General features: G+C 45.0%; 1 protein-coding gene across 3 annotated transcripts in view; it reads left to right on the forward strand.

Annotated features, from left to right (window-relative positions):
- Positions 1-22121, forward strand: part of FAM124A (family with sequence similarity 124 member A) — a 67996-nt gene that overhangs the window by 41259 nt on the left and 4616 nt on the right. The gene's annotated exons all lie outside the window — the stretch shown is intronic.

A 22121-nucleotide genomic window follows, 5' to 3' on the forward strand; every position in this document is an offset into this window, starting at 1 on the left:
AGACTCCGTGGGCATAGGACCCTCCGAGCCAGGTGCGGGACACAATCTCCTAGTGTGCCGTTTTCCAGGCCCGTTGGAAAAGCGCAGTATTAGGATGGGACTGACCCGATATTCCAGGTGCCGTCTGTTTCCCCTTTCTTTGACTAGGAAAGGGAACTCCCTGACCCCTTGCGCTTCCCGAGTGAGGCAATGCCTCGCCCTGCTTCGGCTCGCGCACAGTGCGCTTCACCGACTGTCCTGCACCCACTGTTAGGCACTCCCTAGTGAGATGAAACCGGTACCTCAAGCAGAAATGCAGAAATCACCCGTCTTCTGTGTCACTGGGGCTGGGAGCTGGAGACCGGAGCTGTTCCTATTCGGCCATCTTGGCTCTTGTCGGTCTCTGTTTTCAAGTTCATATGGCATTCTCCCTGTGTGTGTCATCTCCAAATTTTCCCTTTATGTAAGGACACCAGTTCTACTGGATTAGGGGCTCACCTTTCTCCAGCATGACCTCATCCTAATTAAGCTCATTCCATCTCCATCTCCAACAACTCATTATTTTCAAATAAGGTCATATTCTGAGGTTACTAGGGGATGGGACTTCAACATATGAATTTTGAGGGGACACAGTTCAACCCGTAACAACTATCTTATATATTTATCTGTTTACTTGTATCTGATCTGTCTCAGTTATTATATTGTCAAAAAATGAATGAGTGTGAGCTGGGAATAGAGGAGTGAGGGCCATCTGGGATCTCTCATGGGTCCCCGAACCCTCTTCAGACTCTAATGTCTGGGTTATTGGACAGCCTCATATGCCAGGCTTCACCTTTCAGAGCAATGGAGATGGCAGACATGCAAACCAAGAAAGCTAGCAAAGCATTCCAGCGCTATGGCTTCAAAACTCATCCAGGGCAGCATGTGGCATGGGCTTCAGAGTCTCAACTCTTGTACTCACCTGTTGAGTGGCTAGGGGCATGTTCCACCACGTTGGGAACCTTTGTTTCCAAATCTGAACGCGTAGGATGGTAATTCCTCCCTAGCGGGGTCACTGAGACCTATGGGAAGAATGCCTCTGGCGTGCCCTCGGTCAGCACCCATGACCCGGGAATGGCAACCGTTACCACACAGAGGTGAATGGGTTTGTGTGGCCAGGGTAGGAAGATGCCATGAGAGGCTGCTCAGAAGAACCTATGCCTGAGCAGAGCTGGGGTAGATGCTGTTGCGGGGGCACTGGGGAGCCCCAGGGAGCAGAAGGCACAATGGCCTGGGCAGGACGGGGCCGGGGCAGCCGTCACGTTCCGAGCTGCATCTTCCCAGGGCCAGAGACGTCTGGTGAGACCCTAACTCCAGAACAGGCAAATCATACTCCAGTTCCAAAGCCCAAAACCAGCGGAGTCATCCCCGAGTCCTCTCTCATGAGACCACTTGCTCTACCTCAGGACGCTTGCGGAACCCGGCCACTTCCTCCACTTCTGCTGCCCCCTTTGTCTCTAAATGCGACTGACATTTCCTCTTGTTTCTGCCCTGGGCTCCCACAGCCACTTCTCCACTGGATGGCCGAGGGATCCTTTTACAATGCACATCAGATCATGTGACTCCTGCCCAGAACCCTCCAGCGGCTGCTCATCCACAGAGTAAAGCCCAGCTCCTCCCAGGGCCGGTGAGGCCTGCCTCCCCCTCCCGCTGACCTCCTGCCTCTCCCCTCATCTGCCTGTGACCCTGTGTCACTTGGGGTCCTTCAGAACGCAGGGTACCTCCCAGGCTCGCCGCCCCCGTCCCCGCCGCCTGATCCCCTCCCCACATAAAAACACGCTGGCTGCCTCACCCCCACAGGTCTCCCCTCAGGATCCCCTCATGAGTGAGGCCTCCCTGGAGGCTCACTGAGATCTGTGGGAAGAATGGTCCGTCTTCCCGCAGTAAAACGCAGTTGTCCCTCTCTCATTCTCAGGCACAGATGCTCCAGCCCGTCCCCCTCACCTTGCTGTGTTCCTTCCCGTAGCACTGTAAGCTGCCAGCACACGGCAGCTGCCCACATCACAGGCTTGGCCACCTTCCCACCAGGGACAAGCAGCTTGAGGTTAGGGACTTGGTCTCCTTTGCCCACTGCTGTCACCCTAGCACCTCTAACAGTGTCTGGCATGTGTTAGACACCCAGTGTTTGTGGAATGAATAAAAGAAGGAAAGAGAGAGAAGGTGGTGAAGATGGCGACCTTGGGCTGGTAGGGGTGTGTGCAGGAGGCTGAGGGAGCAGTGGGGAGCCTCGGCAGAGGGGGCGGTTCAGAGGCAGTTCCTGGGTGTGTGCAGGGTGAGGAGGACCCCCCAATAGGACACAGGAGGAGGCTGTATCAGGAGGTATCCGGGATGAGGGCTCCTGGGGCCGTGGTGTCTGCTGGCTGGCTGTGAGCAGGAACCTCCAGCCACTGAAAGCAGGGCCAGAGAGTAAAGCAGGTTGGAGGTGGCCATCCTGTACCCTGTCCCTGACCCTCATGCCAAGCCTGAGGCCTGTGGGCCAGCTTCCCTTCCACACACAAAAAATGGTGGCTGTGCTGATGGAGTCCTCCGTCCCCAGGCCAGCCATGTGGCTGTGAGAGAGCCCCCCTTCTCCCAGGGGAGGGCTCAGCCAGTGTCCCTGGGAAGGCCAGAGACACACACTGCCATGGTCCACCCTCCTGGCATGACACCTCTGCTTCTTGCTGCCAGAAGTGGTGACAGACTATCCCCAATTGGTCTTGCCTGGGAATGAGCTCATGCAGGAAAGCATTTACCCTAGAAATAATAATGTGATAACTAATGTTAATTGCACGCTTAATAGGTTCCACACTTTGGGCTAAGTGTGATCTAATATCTTACTTAACCCTCAGCATTTCTACCAGCCAGACACCATTTTTATCTCCATTTTGCAGATGCACACACTGATATTTAGGTCAGAAAACTGCCTACTACCCAGTACTACAGATGGTAAGTGGTAGGACTGGAGTGGATGGAGGCACAGTCGACTCATGGACCCAGTAGAGACCTGGCATTTCCAGTGCTGGCGTCATCCCCAACTTTAGAAGGCATAAAATCCTGGAGGGCTTGTCAGACAGACTTTTGGACTCCACCTCCAGAGGGTTTGGTCCAGCAGATGTGGGCTGGGGCTGAAGTTCTGCCTCTCTGACCGGCTCCAGGAACTGGCCAGTAACACCCTCCTAGACATTTGCCAGGCACAGCGCACTCTAGGGCAGGATAGTCCAGCTGCTGCTTCAGGTTTGATTACCACCACCTAAGACACGGCCACTTTTTAAAATATTTGTAGTTTTAATTCATAACAGGCTCAGTAAGACCATCAAGAATACAAGTCTCAAGAGGCATCTGGAGAGTGAACAAACCTTCCTCAAACTGATTTTATCCCATTAGCACCTGATGTCTGATACACGGCAGCTACTCAGTAAGCATTAGCTTGCCTTATTACTCCCGCTTGGGCTCTAGGTATTCTCTGGGCAGGGGTGCAGTGACCTGAGGGGCGGGAGATCCACATGTGGCGGCAGGAAGACACCTGCGAACAGCAGGCTATGGGGCACGGGGCTAGCGCAGAGGGTCCCGGACCTGGGAAAGTGGTACTAATGTGCCCGCCATGGGCTTGCCCCTAGGCCGAGACCCTGAAGGAAATCGCTATTTCAGCCAACTGCATTGCCTGCACGGGGTCATTTCATCTGTGCCAGCCACGCAGCGTGCTTGAAAGTCACCCCCAGAAAATCATTTCTCAGAGCATCATCTGGGTTTAATATTCCTGTGGCAGGTATAAGTGACATCATTGCCTTTTCAGCCCTGAGAGGAAGAGTAATTTTCTTTTAGGAAAAAGGAAGTGAACTATGATTACAGGCAGATCTTTGAGGTAGAGGAAGGAAAGTGAGGAGTTTTAAGCGATGTTTTCTGCTCTCATTCTTGGAACAGCTCTCCCTCTTGCCCTTCCTTTCTCACTTAGCTTATTTAGTTTGGTCTGTTCAGGGTTCCATTTCCTAAGGGAGGTTTGGTGGGAGATCTGGAAGAAAGTGCTGCTGCTTCTGCATGTAGCAAATGGTGCCCAGCAGGCAGGGCCCATCCGCTGGGACACAGGGCTACAAGCCAACCTCTCTGTGCCTGTGAGTAAAGCACACCAAAAATGGCCAGTCCAGCACTTCCAGGAGGTGCTCAGGTCAGCAAACTCTTTGAACAGCTCCTTTCAGACAGGTACAGTACTTGAGGGGGACAAAGATGAACCAGAGGGTCCCTGTGCCCCAAGTTCACAGCTGGTTCCGATTGTTCTGTGGCATGGCTCATGAGAGCCGTGGCACAGGGAAGTGGGGTGTGGCTTTGGAGGGACACCCTCCTGGCCCAGGAAAACAGGAAGGCATAGCCAATGCCTGCTGGGAGGCAGCAGTTAAAAGTCCAGGCTCTAGATCTCACAAAGCAGAGACCAAATCCTGTCTGTCCTGCGACCTGCCAGCTTTGTCAGATTAGCCTGTTCAAACACCAGATCAAAAACCTACTTTCATCTCCACTGAATTTTCCCCCATGTTAGTAGTTATTTTTTGTTAGCTTCTATTTATCCTTCTTTAGATGTGTTCATACTTTTAATTATAATTATTTTATTAGTAACAAAACCAAATTACCCAAAAAAAAGTTTTGGAAGTTGCACAATATTTTAAAAAATCACTCATGGTGCTGCCACCATCACAGAGCATTTTGGTACATTTTCATCCACATAATTTTTGTCATGTGAACTACATGTCAATTTTTTTTTCTTTAAATTCTTTAATTTTTTTTTTTCTTTCTCTTCCTCACTTATCCCCAAAAATGTAGGAAAAGAACCTTTTGCTAAATGGGTTTGAGACCTTTGGGTTAGTCTATTTTCTGCTGCCATCCTCCTTCCCATTCAAACGGAAGGTCAAACATTACATTCACTTTAAGGAACTTTCCTTCTGGCTCTTGGCTTCATGCTGAGAGAATGAGCCTCTGGGCCCCTGGGACTTTACGTGAAGGGAGTCCATGCTTTGCTACCAAAGAATCTAGGTTCTACTGGTTTGGATTTTTGTCATCTTGAGTCACTATCTTCCCGAGGTGGTCTGGAAGGGGGCATGTGTGAGAATCCAGTTACTATTTACCGCAAGCAACTAGCTTAGCACCTGCTCACAGCAGGCTCTCAGTAAGCTTTAAAAAGTTAGCGCCACATGACCAGCATCGACTGGCCTCAGACATCTGCAAGCACTCACCCAGGCCACAGGGTCAGGCAGAGGGCTCCTGGGCCCACTGTAGTCCCTGCTGGGTCAGTGTAGCTGGAAGTCTGCGGGCCCTTAGTGGGGAGCCATAGCCTCTCCCACTAGGGGGCCTCTCACTCTGACATCTCCCTGTGGTGTTCGGACCAAGGGTGGGGAGAGCACATGCTGGCCCTAAGGGAGGTGGTAAGGAGTGAAGACCTCCAGGCCCAGCCCACAGGAGCTCCATCCATCTGCTCCCGAAAAGCCCACGCTGGCCCGCCTGCCATAATGCCAGCCCTGCCTGGTTACTCTTAACCAGGCAGAGAGCCTGCTCTCTGTGCATTCCCCAGCATGGGATGGAAAAGGGGCCTGAATGGTCCTTGGTCCCTTTGCCAACCTTTCTGTTCCCCTGGACCTCACCACATCCCTGAAGACGCCTCTTCTCCCCTGCGTCCTCACCCTTCCCGGGACAAGAGCATTGTACAGCGCTGGCTGGAGAGTGATGGGATTAACAAGAGATGGAGCCCCACATGCCTCTCAGGGGGACCCTCGCTTGGCCGAGTGAACCCTCTACTACATGAGCTTCAGACTCAGTGCTTTGTAAGTAGGTGGAAAACCTGGCTGAAACAAGCACAGCACCCCGCCTGGGCACTTGAAACCCTCTAATCCCCTTTGAGAAAGAAGCAAGTCAACAGTGCCCCTTCACTGTGCTTCCGCTTACTGGGAATTTCCTATAATCCCGTTTAGTTTGAGTTTGTATTTCTTCAGTACTTCTCAGTGTCTGTATTTGGTATTTATAAATTATATACTGCCATCTAAAAAAATTTCAGTAAATATATACATAGCAAGATAGTTGTCCCCACTAAGAGATCAGAAAGTAAATACAGCAAGGGCAGAGAAAGGAATTGAGGATTAAGTGCTCAGCTTCCTGGAAGCCAAATCAGAAAGAAAAATGAAATTTTTATTAATTAAAACAAAAATCCAGATCTGAAAACAAACTTTTCTGGGTGCTGAATCTCATTAGGTCCTTTTAGGAGAATCATTCAAAATAACAGTAAATGGCCTTCCATTATGACTATTTGAAGGTGTATAAATGTTTTTTATGTGGCCAAGGACAAAGACAAGGGTGACTGATGCCTTTAGTAGCTATACCCATTGGTACTCTAGGCCAGTGGTGCTGTCTTGCTTGCTCTGGAATGGTTTTAATGCCCATGATTGCTATTTGTCCAACTTTGGAAGAGGAAATAAGAATTGGCTTTAAATAAAATCTTGTAGTCACTGGATGAAAGCAGCCACTTGGTTTGACCCCCAAGGCACCCCCTCTCCCTGCCAGTTGTTCATGTTTCCATTATCCTATAGGATTCCTCAAAACCTGACCCTTCACCTTGTACATCCTCAGAAACTCAAGCCCTGCCTGTCTGTCAGCCCCTCTGTATCAGTCCCTCCTCAGTGGCCTGTGCTTTGAGATCTCTCTTAACTGAAACTGAAGACAGCTTCAAAGTTGCATACACCTGCCAGATGTAGTGGCATATGCCTGTAGTCCCAGTAACTTGGGAGGCTGAGGCAGGAAGATCACTTGCACCCAGGAGTTCCAGGCCGCAGTGCTCTATGATCACGTCCTTGAATAGCCACTGCACTCCAGCCTGGACAACATAGCAAGACCATATCTCTTTAAAAAAAAAAAAAATTGCATACACTGTTTATCTTCCACAGCAGTGGCTTCTATTTATTTATTTGAAATTCTAGTTTATGCATTTTATGGATTCATAATAGCTGTACATATTTTCACAGTACTTGTGGCCATCTGATACACTCATATAACCAAATCAGAGTAACTGAGATGTCCATCACATTTATTAAGCATATATTTGCACCTGTCATGGTTCAGACATTGTATATATATCATCTTTAAGCTTTGATGCTAAGAATCATTTTGCCTGTTTTGTGTATTAGTAAAACAATGATCCAAAGACTGGTCTCTGAGCCAGGGTTTGCATTTGTATCCTGTCTCTTCCAAATGCTAGCTCTACAACCCTGGGCAAGTTACTTTCCTTCTCTGTGCCTCTATTTCTTTATCTGTAAAATGGGGGTAATACGAGTAAGCATCTCATAGGATGGCTGTACCAGTCAGGGCTCACTCAGAGGCGTAGGAGTGATCTGGCCTAAGGATGGCACACAGCTGGAGGAGCTGGTGGAGAAGGAGACTCTTGGTGCTGGGGCTGAGATCTTCCCAGGTCAGCTTGGCCACCAGATGGGAAAGAAGGCTGCTGGGAAGTCGGGGAGATGTGCTGGAACCCACGTCTGTCTCTCACCACCTCAACTTCTGTGACATGGTGACCTGAGGAGGAGCTGGTACCCTTTGCCGTGGTCCTAAAACACACCTGCCCAGGGCCAGGTGAAGCTGATAATGGAGATCTAGTGAGAGCTGAGGAGCTGCAGGCCTGGGAGCACTGAGCCAGCTGATTGGGGATAGCCCTACTCTAACCTTCAGAGCATGAAGAAATGGCTGCTTCTGCATTTCCACCTTACACCCAACCCTATACAGTGCTGCAGGGAAGGGACTTCTGGGTAGTTCTCATATGCCTAAGTCAACACAGTCAAGGCCACATGGTTATGGGATGAAATGAACAAAATATAGGGAAAGAATGTAGCATGGTAAATCCTGGCACACGGTAAGGACTACTAAGAATTAGCTGCTGTTATTATCATTATCACCGCCGCCACCACCATCATCATCAGAGTCCATAAACCACTAAGGATTGAAATGCACAGAGGCAGCTCCACCATTAGCTGAATTTGGTGGCTGCCCAGGGCCTTCCCAACAGCAAGGGCCTCTTTTCAGACCACAAAATATATCACCTTCCTGACTGAGATAGGAATTCAAGGTGCTTGATTGGTCGATGGGAACATGTGCCCATCTCACTCACATATGTGGGATTTATATACATTATTCTAGAAGATGCCACAAATTACTTTCAAGTGGCTCACCAAAAAGCTATACAGATTATATTACATATATACTCATACATATATGTATACATACTTAGATAATGTGTGCATATGTAGACTTTTAAAATAAGACAACTTCATCTAAGTGGTGGGTCTAGGGGTGTTGTTCTTTCTTTAACACTTTCGGATGTTTGAAAGTTTTATAATAAACATTGGAGAAAAGTGCACATATTTTCAGCCATTTTTTAGGGGATAGTTTTGGGGGCCTTTTCCCAGTGGAGGCACTGAATAAACATTGCCAGATTTTTATTTAGAATATATAAAACCTAACATCTGCTAGGTAAAACATAAGACACACACAGTGTCTCTGTCCTCCTAAAGTAGGTATCTACGTTGTACTCCTTTCCTTTTTTTTTTTTTTCTTTGAAACCACCTTTGTCAAATAAAATGGTACTTTTAATGTGCGTTAGTGACCAGGAATCTACCCGTCCAACCCCAAAGCCAGTTCAGTTAGCAGGGACTCAGTAATGCTCTAAGGATGCATCTGCAGGTGTCTGTTTATGGCAGAACTTGACAACTAGATTTTAGAAGGTGATGGGGCCCATTATGAGCCACGGAGACTGATGACTTACCAGTAACAACACTGCAAGTTTACAGCAATTGTAAAAATGTCTGTAAGTCAGAATGGAAGTGGCAAGGGCAGGAAGCTTGAGTATTATCGTCCTGAAAGACAAGGTCATCTACTTGGGAAGGGGGACCTGCCTCCTGCATAGCCACGTTCCTTGGCCTCTGCTCATACAGAGCCCTCGGGCTTCCACCATGCACCACCGCCCTCATAGTGACACTCAGGAATAAGAAAAGTCCTGCCACAGCATCTGCCACTGTAGTTAATCCTTATGGCAGTTGTTGGCATCAACACAGACCTGTAATCTTTAGGTCAGGAGGAATTTATGTCATGCCTAAATTTAACCAGTTGTCCATTCAGCCAATTTATAGAGTGCCTGCTCTGTGAGCTCAGAATACATCAGTAAACAACACAGACAGAAGTCCCTGCCCTAGTGAAATTACATTCTAGCAGGGGCAGGCAGATAATAAACAATAGCTGTAATAAAAATTATGTAGTGTATTAGGAGAGCCGATGGGGGAAATGGGTTCAACCTGCTTTTTAAAACTTGTAATAGGAGGCTGATTCTGTTTCTCAAATCACTGTTTACTAAACCTCCAAAGCACAAGGATTTTTGGTTACTTGAATCAAGCCATTATTGTCCTCACACATGCTAAGATTCACTAGTAATCCAAACCAAAAACTTCTGGAAGCATGTAGATAAACCTCCTGTGGAAGAAATGACCACATTTGTTTTCAAATATATTCCCTTGTGTTTACATAATATATATTATACAAAATATATAGGATTTTGAAATTTTTTAAATGTATGTCATTTTAGTTTGATCCTAGTATATTGCTTATCTGAAATACTTGTAGGAAATTGCAATAGATTTTTCTGGACCTCAAAAGAGAAGAATAACTTCCTGAAATTGAGAAGCCAAGAAAATGCCTAGAACTGCAGGGTTGAAGTCAGAGCTAAATCTTTAGGCTATGGCTATCTGCTCATTTCCTATAAATTTCCAAGAAATTAGGTTTTATAGGTTTCTTGTCACATAGGTTTCATGTAAATAAGATTTTTTTTCTAAAAGTGTTCTCCTTTTCTGATTCATTTTGAACAATGTAAATGAGAAATGTAATCTAGCTGTTTTAAGAGAAACAGCTGCTACTGAACCACCTAAGCGATGCTCTGAGTGTAAGGGTTAAGCTGCCCTTCTACTAATATTCAGCACCGGTCAGCTCCAGATTGTGGCCAACTGAAGTGTTCCCTTTTCAGTACTCCTTTACTGAGAGCCTCCTACCCCATTCACACAGAAGTGCCATGTTAGAATAACCCAGTCCCGCCTCCCTAGCGGTAGTCGGTGTGTCAAGACTATCTGTGCCCAGATGTCACGAGGCATTGGGGATTGGAATTGGGAAAGAAAAGTTGGCTCTTCCATGTAAAGTTTGGGGAGTGGTCAGCAGCTGTGTTTTCCACCAGGGAGAGAAAGCCATCTTGCCTTGAGTGAGAGGAAGGGTGCTGACCTGCAGAGAGAAGGCCAGAGAAGAGAAGGAACAGGACTTGTTGCGTCTGAACCCTTAGCTCCACTTATCCTATGGCCCAGCTGCATTCCTGCAGTTGTGGACATCTCCCCAGTTCATTAAATCTCTTTTCTTAATAGTGTGAGTTGGGTTTCTGTCCTTGACAAACGAAAGAGTAAAACAGTCTTAGGGGACAAATTCAGTTCTGACATCTTTCCTTTGAAAGGGCAATGGAAAGGAGTAATGAGAACGGCTGAAAAAATAACAGGACCAAGGAGGAAGTTTCCAGAACTTGGTCATTATCGAGTGAAGAAATAATTTTATAACCTTCTCTTAATGTCATATTAAAAAAAAACCAAAAAAACAAAAAAGGTCTTTTATCTCCTTTTCACTAGAGGAAATGGATGAAAGTCAAAACCCAATCCACACTGTTAAGAAGAGGGGGAATCCAGTTGGCTTAGCTCAGTCTTTTAGTTGCTTTTCATTAGGTCAGGTGTCTACCCTGGCTCAGTCACTTAGGTGGCAGGATCAGGGTCCTGTAGCATGAACAGGTGCAACTGGGACCTCAGGAGGCGGCCTGTGCATGGTCACAAGAGGACACCACGTTGTAGGGCCCAGATGTCAATCAAGGAAGTTGCTTTCCAAGATCCACTGAAGTGTAATGGTGTGGGTCACCAAGTTCTGAGCACCTTTAGTGGCTTTCTTTCCTAAACCTGCTTCTCTCTTCAGCTGCCTGGCTGGTTTGGGGTTGCTCCTTTAGTATCACACTCAAGTGGGACATTTTAAACAGCTGGGGCTTCCAGGTTCAACCAGCTCCTCTCTTCCATTAACTCAGGAACACCAAGTTATCAGAGGGCTACAGAGGCAGCAAAGCCTCAAGAGAGATGCAGAATCCAGCTGAATAAGATGTAAGTAACTTAGGAGAAACAAACACATGCAGAGCTAATGAAGCCATGATGGAAGTTAGCCACAATCTTAGTAAAGTGCAGAGAGGATGGGCCATGTGCACAGCTCTTTTCAGTTCCGAATCCCTGTTACAGAAACCACAAGAGGCTGCTGTGTGTCCCTCCTTGTTGGGACACCCCCTGGCCAGAATTGCTGTCTGTGTGCAACCTCAGTCAGCTAGAAAAGCAACACCAGACTGTTGGAAATGATATAATTACCTGCTTAATGGACACTTAATCTCAGAAAAATTTAGAATAGAAATAATACAGTAAAAATACATGATATTAACATTTTTTGTGGTAGCTAAGAAACAATTTGGTCATGTTTGGTATTTTAAGAATTTGTTGTGTTTTAGAGAATTTGACCTATTAAGACAAGAGGTCAACTTTGTGATTCCAATGTAAAATGTAGTTTAGAATTGATTTAGATTTGTACTTTTAAGTTGAGGAATATGAGAGCAGAGTTTTAGTAAATTTGTAATATTGAAACAGTTAAGAGGATCTAATTGTCACCATGTTTATATGTTGAATTGATTAGATTTACAAGAGTTACTTAAGTACTTTAAAGATTTTGTTTATGAATAAGACCACTGAACTACTTAAAAAGAAAATCAATACATTAAATGTATAAATGAAGTTTAAGATGTTAAAGGAAATTAAGCTACAAAGCCCTTTTAAAAATAATTGTTAATTGTTAACATTTGCTAGACTTATTAATAGAATAAGATTTGTGAGTTGAGGCCAGGCGCAGTGGCTCACGCTTGTTAATCCCAGCACTTTGGGAGGCCGAGGCGGGCGGATCACGAGGGTCAGGAGATCTAGACCACGGTGAAACCCCGTCTCTACTAAAAATACAAAACATTAGCCGGGCGTGGTGGCGGGCGCCTGTAGTCCCAGCTACTCGGAGAGGCTGAGGCAGGAGAATGGCGTGAACCCGGGAGGCGGAGCTTGCAGTGAGCCGAGATGGCGCCACTGCACTCCAGCCTGGGCGACAGAGCGAGACTCCAAAAAAAAAAAAAAAAAAAAAAAAAGATTTGTGAGTTGAACTCAATCAGTTTAAGGGAAAATTGAGCTTGAAATTGGTAACTTTAATTAATTGAATGTTAATTTTTTAAAGTATTTTTTGGATTTTTTTTCTGTATCCAAAAGCAGATCAGAAAACCTACCTCGATATTCCAGAATTTTATCTGATTATGTAAACCCCCACCCTAGGTAACTAATGGAGGGTTAGTTTAATCCCAGCCAGGACTACTTAGGTACAGCCAGAATCCCAGGACCCAACTACTATCCTGGGTGAGTTTAGAATCAGTGAGACAGTTCTGGGGGCCAGTTCTCACCCACAGTGTTCCTGGAAACATCCTGTTTACTCTGGGTTCTTCCAGCTCCTGTGGACATGGGGTTCTGGCCTGTCTCTTTGAAGGCCCTTTGCAACTCCAGGGTGGGCCCAGCCTGAATCAGAGACCCCAGACCCAGATCATCCTCTAGCCTTAAGGGTCCCCAGCAAGTTAAGAGGCTGGTACTTTTTCAGGCAAATAGCCCACTGACTACATACGAGGTTGCTGCCATATCTGAAAATGCAAACTTGAGATAAGTCATTATTTACAACGTACTTGCATCCCATCTTGTCTCTGGAGAAGATACTTAGTTAATTGACATATTCTTTGAATATCTATCAAGTTGTCCTGTCTTTAGGTCCTTTTGTTTCTGCATTTGTGTCTTAAATACTATGCACTTCAAAGATGGGATTTTTTTTTAAATTTATAATGTTCTTACTTGTTTTTTACCACTCAAGAAAGCCCACACAGAATTCTGGCCAGGAGAGCACCTAAGGACTGCTGCTTTGCAGATAATAGAATAGCCACAGTGAATTCTTGACCTATTCTTAGCATGAATCTTACTAACCCATGAAACTTTGAGGTGCTGTCCTAAATTCTATTTGCTGAGAAGAGGCATTGTTAGTACAAGGCTAATCTCAACAATCAACATTTTCCCCCCTTAGGCAGATTTATGGAAAAGATTAGATCAATAGTTACTCTTTAGAATCTACAATGTCCATGACCTCCATGTATTCTGAGGAAGGCTGGACGGACCATTTGTTCAGCCTGAGTCTTTGTCCTGTGGGCGGTTAGTTGATCTCTTCTGATGTAGGCAGCCTGTGTTTTTGGCATAAGCATTGCAAATATATTCAATAGTTCTCTGTTTTAAGTGAGTTAACAGATAATACTGCAAGAGCAAACTTATGTAAGCCGTAGAAATGGGTGGAACTGATGAGGATTCAAGGCTAAAAAGCAAGTTTTGTTATTTAAACAGATCTGCAGATAAGAACAAAATAAAAATTTATTGAGGGAAATGTGGCAGTGGAAATCATTCTCTGGAATTTCCATTATCCATATCATTTTCCAGACAGAGGTTAATTGAAAGGACAAGTTCAGCATACTTTAGCAAAGATAATTGTATACAAAGAGGGGAAAATGTGAATGCTAAAGGAATTAACACAGTAGGGATAAGACAAAAGGGACAGAACACTCCTGTGTGCTGGCGCTGCCTCTCCCGCTAGCTTTCTCACTGCACATTATACAGGGCACAGTTTTTCTAGGTCTCCATTTTTACAGCTTTCCAGAATGACAGATTTTTGGAGCTGGGAGGTTGCAAGAGTTTAGTTCACATAGAGTAAAAAAAGGCATTTTTTAAGTTTTGAAGAGTATATAGTCATGAAAATATAAAGTCATTCAGAATAAAATAATTTCAGTAGCCATAAAAATAGATAAGGGCCCCAGAACAAGAGAAGTGAAGCCAGCTAGGCAGCAGGGAAAATCAGAAGGTTGGCCCTTATCCGGCTACACATTAATTCAAATCACCTGAGGAGCTTTTCAACTGATGCCTGGGACCCACCCCGGAGATTCTGTTTCAGTTGCTCTGGAATGGTTTTTTTTTTTTTTTTTTCTTAAGCTTCCTGGGTGATTCTTATGTGCAACCAGGATTGCAGAGTACTGGCTCACATAATACAGTAAATTCTGCTCTCATTTCTTTTCCTCTTGGCTTGATTTCATGACAATCTCAGTCTTGAGGACGCTGCCAGTATCTTTCCTGGCAAATACGTGTATTCACTGATTCTAATGATGGTGTGGGTGGCCAGAGTGGAGGATGGTTAGGTGGGTACTATGATGCCCAGCTGCAGTCTAGGCAGTAATATAACCTCGCCAAGTCCAGTGGAAGGTTTTGACGGTGTTGAGGAGACCTGACTCACTGGTGTTAACCACAGTTTAGGCGTGGATCCTTTTCTGATATGGTCAGCTAGCTCAGCCTTGCAGTAGCACTGCTTTTGAGTTTTCATAATCCATTTTTATTATGTCAAGTAGTGGGGGCTCACTTTTCTCTGAATTAGTGATTGGAGTCCAGGCCAAAAAGCAAAAACAGTGATAAGTATCTCACACTTAAAGTTCAGAGAAGCTCCAGCTGTGAGACCAGCCACTTCCCTCTTCAAGGCAGGCTGGGTGGCCCAGTTCTGCAAAACCAAAATATCCTTTTCCCCCTACCTTCTTAGAAGGAAGCTGGGGGCACAGGAGGTCAGTAGGCTGGCTTTGGGGGCACACCTACCCTCTGCTCCCTACCAAATCAAGAGTCCTCAAACCACACTCCCCTCCTGCCCACACTGATTGCCTCTTGTCTTTATCATTCTGAGACACTGAATGGCCAAGACTTGATGCTGCAGGCCTGGGCCCTAAGAAAGGAGCAGGAGGGAGATGGCTGGGCTAAATGGGAAATAGACAGTGTCTATGCCTAGATGAGAGAGTGGGAAAAATTGGTTTAGAAGTTTGTACAGAAAGCAATTGACAGGAGTCAACAAATTAAAGACCACAGGCCAAATCTAGCCCGCCACCTATTTTTGTAAATAAAGCTTTACACACACACACACACACACACACACACACACACACACACACACACACACACCAGTTGAACCCCCAGATCAGCTACCTCTTCTCCTTCCCATCAGAAGGCCAGAGCTTACTCTCTGGAAAGATGGACCAGGGACCTAGGCCACAGGACACCAAGCACAGTCAAGGTAGGAGTGCCATACTGGGCCCAGGAGGAAGAAGTGCAATTCTGTGTTACACTTCTGGGATTGCCAGGTTCCTAACACCTGCCCAGGCAGGAGGCTGAGGGAGTCCCCTCTGGGGAGAGCTGGGAGGCTAGTGGCTGCCAAATCAGACAGCACAGATAATGAACATTTGCATCACTGCACAGAGTTCTACAGACAGCACTGCTCTAAGAAATAAGACTTGGATAAGGGTAAAACCTTTTTTCCCCCCATTATAAGCTTTGTAGAACTAATGTGTACTTTGTTTTTAAAACTCTGTTTACTTATCAGTTTATAAAAATAAAAATTTAATTCAAAAAATGATAGAGAGGCATTCCTGCAGAACTTATACCCCCAGGTTTATACAAGGGCATTATATTTTCATAATACAAAAGTTTAGCAGCGACTCTCACCTGAGGGCACTTGGCATCTCTCCTCCACCAGGGTACATTTGGCAATGTCCCGAAGCATTTTTGGTTGTCACAACTGGGAGGTAGCCAGGGTGCTATTGGTATCTAGTGGATAGAGGTCAGGGATGCGGTTAAACATCCTCACAGGACAGCTCTCCCAATAAGGAGCTATCTAGCCGAAAATGTCAATTGTGCTGAGCTAGAGAAAACTGAGATTAAACTGAATATCCAAGATTCCAGTCAGGCTCGCGGGTAGATATGTATGCATGTACTTTTTCTTTTAATGAAACGGGGGCTTGCTATGTTGTCCAGGCTGGTCTCAAACTCCTAAGCTTAAGCGATCCTTCCACCTCAGCCTCCTGAGTAGCTGGGACTACAGGCGTGTAACACTGTGTTGGCTTAATTTTTTTTTTTTTTTTTTAACTTGAATCCTTTGGGTTAGAATGCAGTAATTAGCTAAAGTTCAGTCCCACAAGCTAGCATTATACCCTCAGTGCAATAGAAAATTAAATTGGAGAATTGAAGAAATTATCTGGATAATTCAAAAACACTCTATCTCTTGTTGTTCAAATAAAGTAAGAATGAGATTTTTAACCTAAGTTATTAATCATTTCTGTCAGCTCCTCCTGGTCATTGAACTATGTCACGGGATATTTCTCTTTGGAAATTTCCTAAGATCAATGATACTTAATGAAACTCTGATGATCCTTTGTTAATATAAAAATCAGTTCTGTCTACTCCTGTGTCTTACAGCCAATGGGCAGGGTAATTCACAAATTACACCAAAAATAAATATTCGGGGAAAGATGCAGAACTTATACAAAGAGAAAGCTTGCACCTGGGGATGATATTCTTTCAAGTTTTACAGATTCTATCATTAGATTTGTTGGCGCTAGCTCCGGGTCCTCAGCTGTCACTTTGATTTTCTGTATTGTTCCTCCTTAAGTGAATAGCTTTTTAATATACATCAGATCAATATCCATGTTGTTTCCTAGAACTTCTAGGTGCCCAGCCCTTTTCTGTTTATTAATAGTATCTCCTGGGATCCTTGCCACATTTTCACAAGAGTCGCTACTGATACCGGTTGACTATCCCTTCTCTGAAATGCTTGGGATCAGAAGTGATTAAGATTTCAGATTTTTTTTGGATTTTGGAATATTTGCATTATGCTTATCACTTGAGCGTTGGAAATCCAAAATCCAAAATGCTTCAGTGAGCATTCCTTTGAGCATGATGTCAGCACTCAAAAGGTTTCAGATTTTGAAGCATTTTGGATTTCAGATTTGGGATTAGGAATACTCAACCTGTATTAAACAAAGCTGGTCCCTGAGGCAACTACTCAGATATTTTTTTTATTTGAAAAGTTGCTCTTTATCATTAGATGTTGCTACTGCTTTTCCCAAAAATATCAGAGTCCTCATAACTTTTTTCTGTTAAAATCAAATAATATTTATTGGTATTTATGACTTATGATATATAGGCATATATCATAACTTACACATGTATAAGTACCTTAAAATTACCTTAAGTTATTTTAGAAGATATGTATTTGTATCTCACATGTATTTTTGCATTTACTCATTCAGGAATATATTGAGTGCTTGCTATGTACAAAACTGAACCTTTGTTTAAACACATAATTGCAAGATCAGACGTCAAGCAACCCAGTTTCTAAAAGCCTCACAGAACTAAGTGAAGATTTAACAATTAACCCAGTTCCTCTAAATATATCAATATCTCTTATTTGTTGAGGTAATTTGTAAGCTCAAGTTCAACGGAGAATGATAGGGACCTAAAGAATCGTGGCTTAATCAAGAGTGGCTTATTTTCTGTCCTACCTGTGGGCATCCACAGTACTCAGGAATCCTGGTTCACAATGGCTACTGGATACAGTAGCAAAAAGTTTTTAAAATAGAGCAAGCGGCCAGGCATGATGGCTCATGCCTGAAATCCCAGTGCTTTGGGAGGCCAAGGCAGGAGGATCACCTGAGGCTAGGAATTCAAGGACCAGTCTGGGAAACATAGCCAGACCCTGTATATACCAAAAAAAAAAAAAAAAAAAAAAAAAAATGGCTGAGCATAGTATCACATGCCTTTAGCTCTAGCTACTCAGGCAGCTGCAGCAGGAGGATCACATGAGCCCAGGAGTTTGAGGCTACAATAAGCTATGATCGTGCCACTGCACTCCAGCCTGGGTAACAGAAGGAGGCCCTGTCTCTAAAGAAATAAAGAAAGAAACCAGAGCACAATAAGTACCAGCCTTAAAGAAAAAAAGATAAATGACTTTAAAAAGAACTTCTGTTCATCAAAAGATAACAATAAGAGAACAAAAAGGTAAGCCACAAACTGGCCGATGATATTTTTTGCAATGCATATATCTAAGAAAGGTGTTAAATCTAGAGTATGCATAAAGAGCAGGCATGTCTCTAAAAAGAATGCCTAAATAGCCCGTAAACATCTCATAAGATGCTCAATATCATCACTCATCAGGGAAATGCATTAACAACATGATGAAATGCCATTACCCACCAGAATGGCTAAAATTAAAAAGAATTACAGTGCCAAATGCTGGTGAGGATGTGGAGCAACTGGAATACTTATAAATTCCTGGTAGAATTGTATATCAATGCAACCAATTTGGAAAACTGACAGTATCTACTAAAGCTGCAAACATGCTCATGCTGTGGCCCAGCATCTCCACTCCTAGGAATATGCCCAAGAGAAATGAGTGCATGTTGTTCACCAAATGAGGGGAAATGTCCAAATGAGGCTTCACAGCAGCACCTTGAATTTTGTCTCCGAAGATGGCAGATATTCTGTAAGTGCACAGACACTGGGAGCACCATGTAAAGTCAAGGAGATACAGATGAGCACGAGGTGTTTGGGAGCATGGTAGTTGTAAACTGCTGGAGCACATGGGTTAGGATTCTAGAAAGACACAAGGCTCAAGGGGTAGGCCGGGTCTTGTAGAGCTTGCCAAGGAGTGAGTTTTGCCACGGAGCTTGTTCAGGTTTGACTTCCAGAAAGATCACTCAAGAGGTATGCGGGGTGAAGCTAGGGAGGCCAAGTAACTCTTGGCAGGAAGCCACAGGGGGTGCTAATTATCACTTTGCTGCCATTTTACCAATTTGGGGGAATAAGTACTTTTACCCTGTATTATACTACCTGCCATTCTATGCAGAGAATGGAATTGGTATGTTGCTATAACTGATGATTTTCCAGAAAGCCTTACACTTCCATAATGGCGACAGGAAAAGAAGGTAGACAGGTGACAATCCAGCAAGCGTTTGCTCAACCGCCATCCTGTCTAGTTCAGCATCTCTTTGACAACTTTCAAACTTTCTACCAAAAACATCACGGATTTTACAAAACATGTACGGGCTTTGTCCATTCTTAGAGTGAACTTTGCCCTTTTCATCCAAATCCTCTTCCTGTACTGACCATTCCAAAAAGACAACACAGGCTTTGCCCATGGCCAGCATCCTTAGTGAGTGTATGAAAACCACCCAAAGAAAAGGGAAAGGAAAACAAAACATGGTGTTTTTCTTTAGAGCAAGACTCTGATTTCTCAATGTGACCCCGTTGCCCAATTTTCTTGAGACAGCCCCAAATTTGTATTAGTCCCTGTGTTAAAATGGCCATCACGGGCTCATTACCAGCAGACATTGTCACACTGTTCGTGTTTCTGCCAAGGAAAAAACAAGAGGAAATGATCTTACTGGGAAAGAGGAGGTGTGAGGCTGAGGGTAAAGTCCCTGACCATGAACAAATCATGAGACTCTGCCAGGGCTCCTGGGGGAGGGGCAGAATCACCTTTACTAGTGATTTAAGAAGAAAAGATTCTTACCAAAAAGATAGCTTCACTCGTATGTTTATCACAGCACTATCCACAGTAGCAAAGGTATGCAATCAACCTAAGTGTCCATCAAGTGGATGACTGGAAAAAAAATTGTGTGCATGGAATACTCCTTAACTATAAAAGGAATGAAATCACATCTTTTACAGCCACATGGTTAGAATTGGAGGTCATTATCTTAAGTGAAATAACTCAGAAACAGAAAGTCAAATACCACATATTCTCATTTAGAAGTGAGACCTAAACAATGGGTACACGTGGACATACAGAGTGGACTAAGAGACACTGGAGCGTCCACAGGGTGGGAGGGTGGGAGGGTGAGTGGGGAGTGAGGGCTGAGAATTACCTATTGGGTACGCTGTTCACTATTTGGGTGATGGGTACACTAAAAGCCCAGACTTCATCACTATGTGGTATTTGCACATAAGAAATCTGCACTTGTACTCCCTAAATCTATAAAAAGTAAAAAATTAAAGAGAAAGAATTGGCCGGGCATGGTGGCTCACGCCTGTAATCCCAGCACTTTGGGAGGCCAAGGCGGGTGGATCACGAGGTCAGAAGATCAAGACCACCCTGGCTAACATGGTGAAACTCCGTGTCTGCTAAAAATACAAAAAATTAGCCGGGCATGGTGGCACGTGCCTGTGGTCCCAGCTACTAGGGAGGCTGAGGCAGGAGGATCACTTGAACCCAGGAGGCAGAGGTTGCAGTGGGCTGAGATCGCACCACTGCACTCCAGCCTGGCGACAGAGCGAGACTCTGTCTCAAAAAAAAGAGAGAAAGGATTCTATCCATGTGCCAGAGAATGAGCCTCTTGACACCCAGATCCTTGAAAAAGGTGCTTTGGCTCAGTGGTCCGCCGCAGACCCCTTTGCTTCCCCAACAGCAAACTGCACTCAAAGGTGCAGGGAAAACTTTTGGATCAGTTACTGAATTCCAATTTTTTGGTGACTTTAGGGACATAACCAAATTACCCGGGCTGGTTGCCTTAAGCACATCAATTTATGTGATGCTATTCTGTTCCTTAGATAGAGTTCCTTAAATAGAAAGAAGGGAGCTTCTGGATTCCAGGGAGGCAGCTAGCCTGCACTGCTTCAAAGAGAAAGAAAGGGACCAGTACATCGCTGCTGTCACTTGGAGCAGCTCAGGAGGGCAGCCCCCAAGAGCTGAAAGCCTGGGGGAGGCTTCCATGTGAGGAGGATTCAGGTTCCCGTTTCACTCTAAAAAGGTCCACTGAGGAGGAGTCTCTGGAAACATCTAAAGTAACTCCCTCTCAGCCTCTAGTGTTTCTGGTCAGCAGACAAGCACACAAGAGAGGCCAGAGATGGAACCACCACCAGGGGAACAGCACATAAAGGAGCTCCAACCTTCACAGGTGCAAGTTGTCTTTAAATCCAACAAGACCCCACTTTTAGAAAGTGACCCCTCTGCCACTGGACAGAGCCAGAGAATACCACCAGATCTGCCCAGATCCAAACCCTGCAGGCACATCAGCTCCAGGCCTCAGGAGGGATGTGGAGGCTCCTCAGCCACCTGCCTCCTGCTGCCGCCCAGGATTCCTGCTGTTATTCACAGTGCCATGTCAGCCTCAAATTCTTCCCACCCAGCAGGCAGCTCCACTGTGCACGTGGGCACCCTCCAGTGAAAAACACCGGGTACCATCTCTCTTCAAAGCAGCAGAATGTAGGGTTTGTCTGGATTCCTACCTTCATCATGTGGTAAAAATAAGAGAGTACAGATAGATTTCTGTTAAACAAGCACAGTCATGAAAATCTCTGCAAAACTACACAATGTTCATCCTCCATCAGTTGTGCCTGATTTTAAGCCAAATTGAACGGTGACCTATTCCCTGACAGTGGGAAGATTTAGACGTCCCCTGGCATTCCTTGCATGGGAACCTTGACCTTCTGCTCCTCATAAAGCAACCACAAAGGCTTCCTTTTTCAGGCAGATTCGGACTGCAATAATTTTTCACCAAGTGCATGTTCTCAAATAAGACTTTGAAGACAGAAGTTACAAGGTGATGCATACTTATCAAGAAAGAAAATGACATTAGGGCACCCAAAGGAATTGGCCTTTGGAAAAAATAAGATAGACATTTGAATTAATAAACATTGTCCCCGTCCCCCGGAAACAACCTCTGTACCCAAGGACTTCTTTAATAGCCTCATGACTTATTTTCTCTTTTATTCAGCCAATTCAAATGATTAAGAAAATTGGTTTGTTTCCCCAGCAGCCACCCACCTGTGACACCTCTCAGGCACATCTGAGCCTTTTGGGGCTGCTCCTTACCCGGTCCCAAAGGGGTGACTCCATTCCTGCTGGATGCCAAGAGAGAGCCCCTGTAGTAAACCCCAGTCAGAACCCTTTTCTTATTGCAGGGATTTGTAAATCAGATACTATTAATATATACTAAGTCAAGCCAGACCGACTGCCCCCAAACCCATTATTTAATTGAAACCTTGGATGCATAGTAGGGTTGGCCTTGGGTTCTGGCCTGTAGGCTTGGACACAGACCAGAGAGAGAACCTGGGAGAAGCAGACCCTGGTGCAAA

The sequence above is a fragment of the Hylobates moloch genome, unplaced genomic scaffold, assembly GCF_009828535.3.
Source record: "Hylobates moloch isolate HMO894 unplaced genomic scaffold, HMol_V3 SCAFFOLD_4, whole genome shotgun sequence".
Taxonomy (NCBI): domain Eukaryota; kingdom Metazoa; phylum Chordata; class Mammalia; order Primates; family Hylobatidae; genus Hylobates; species Hylobates moloch.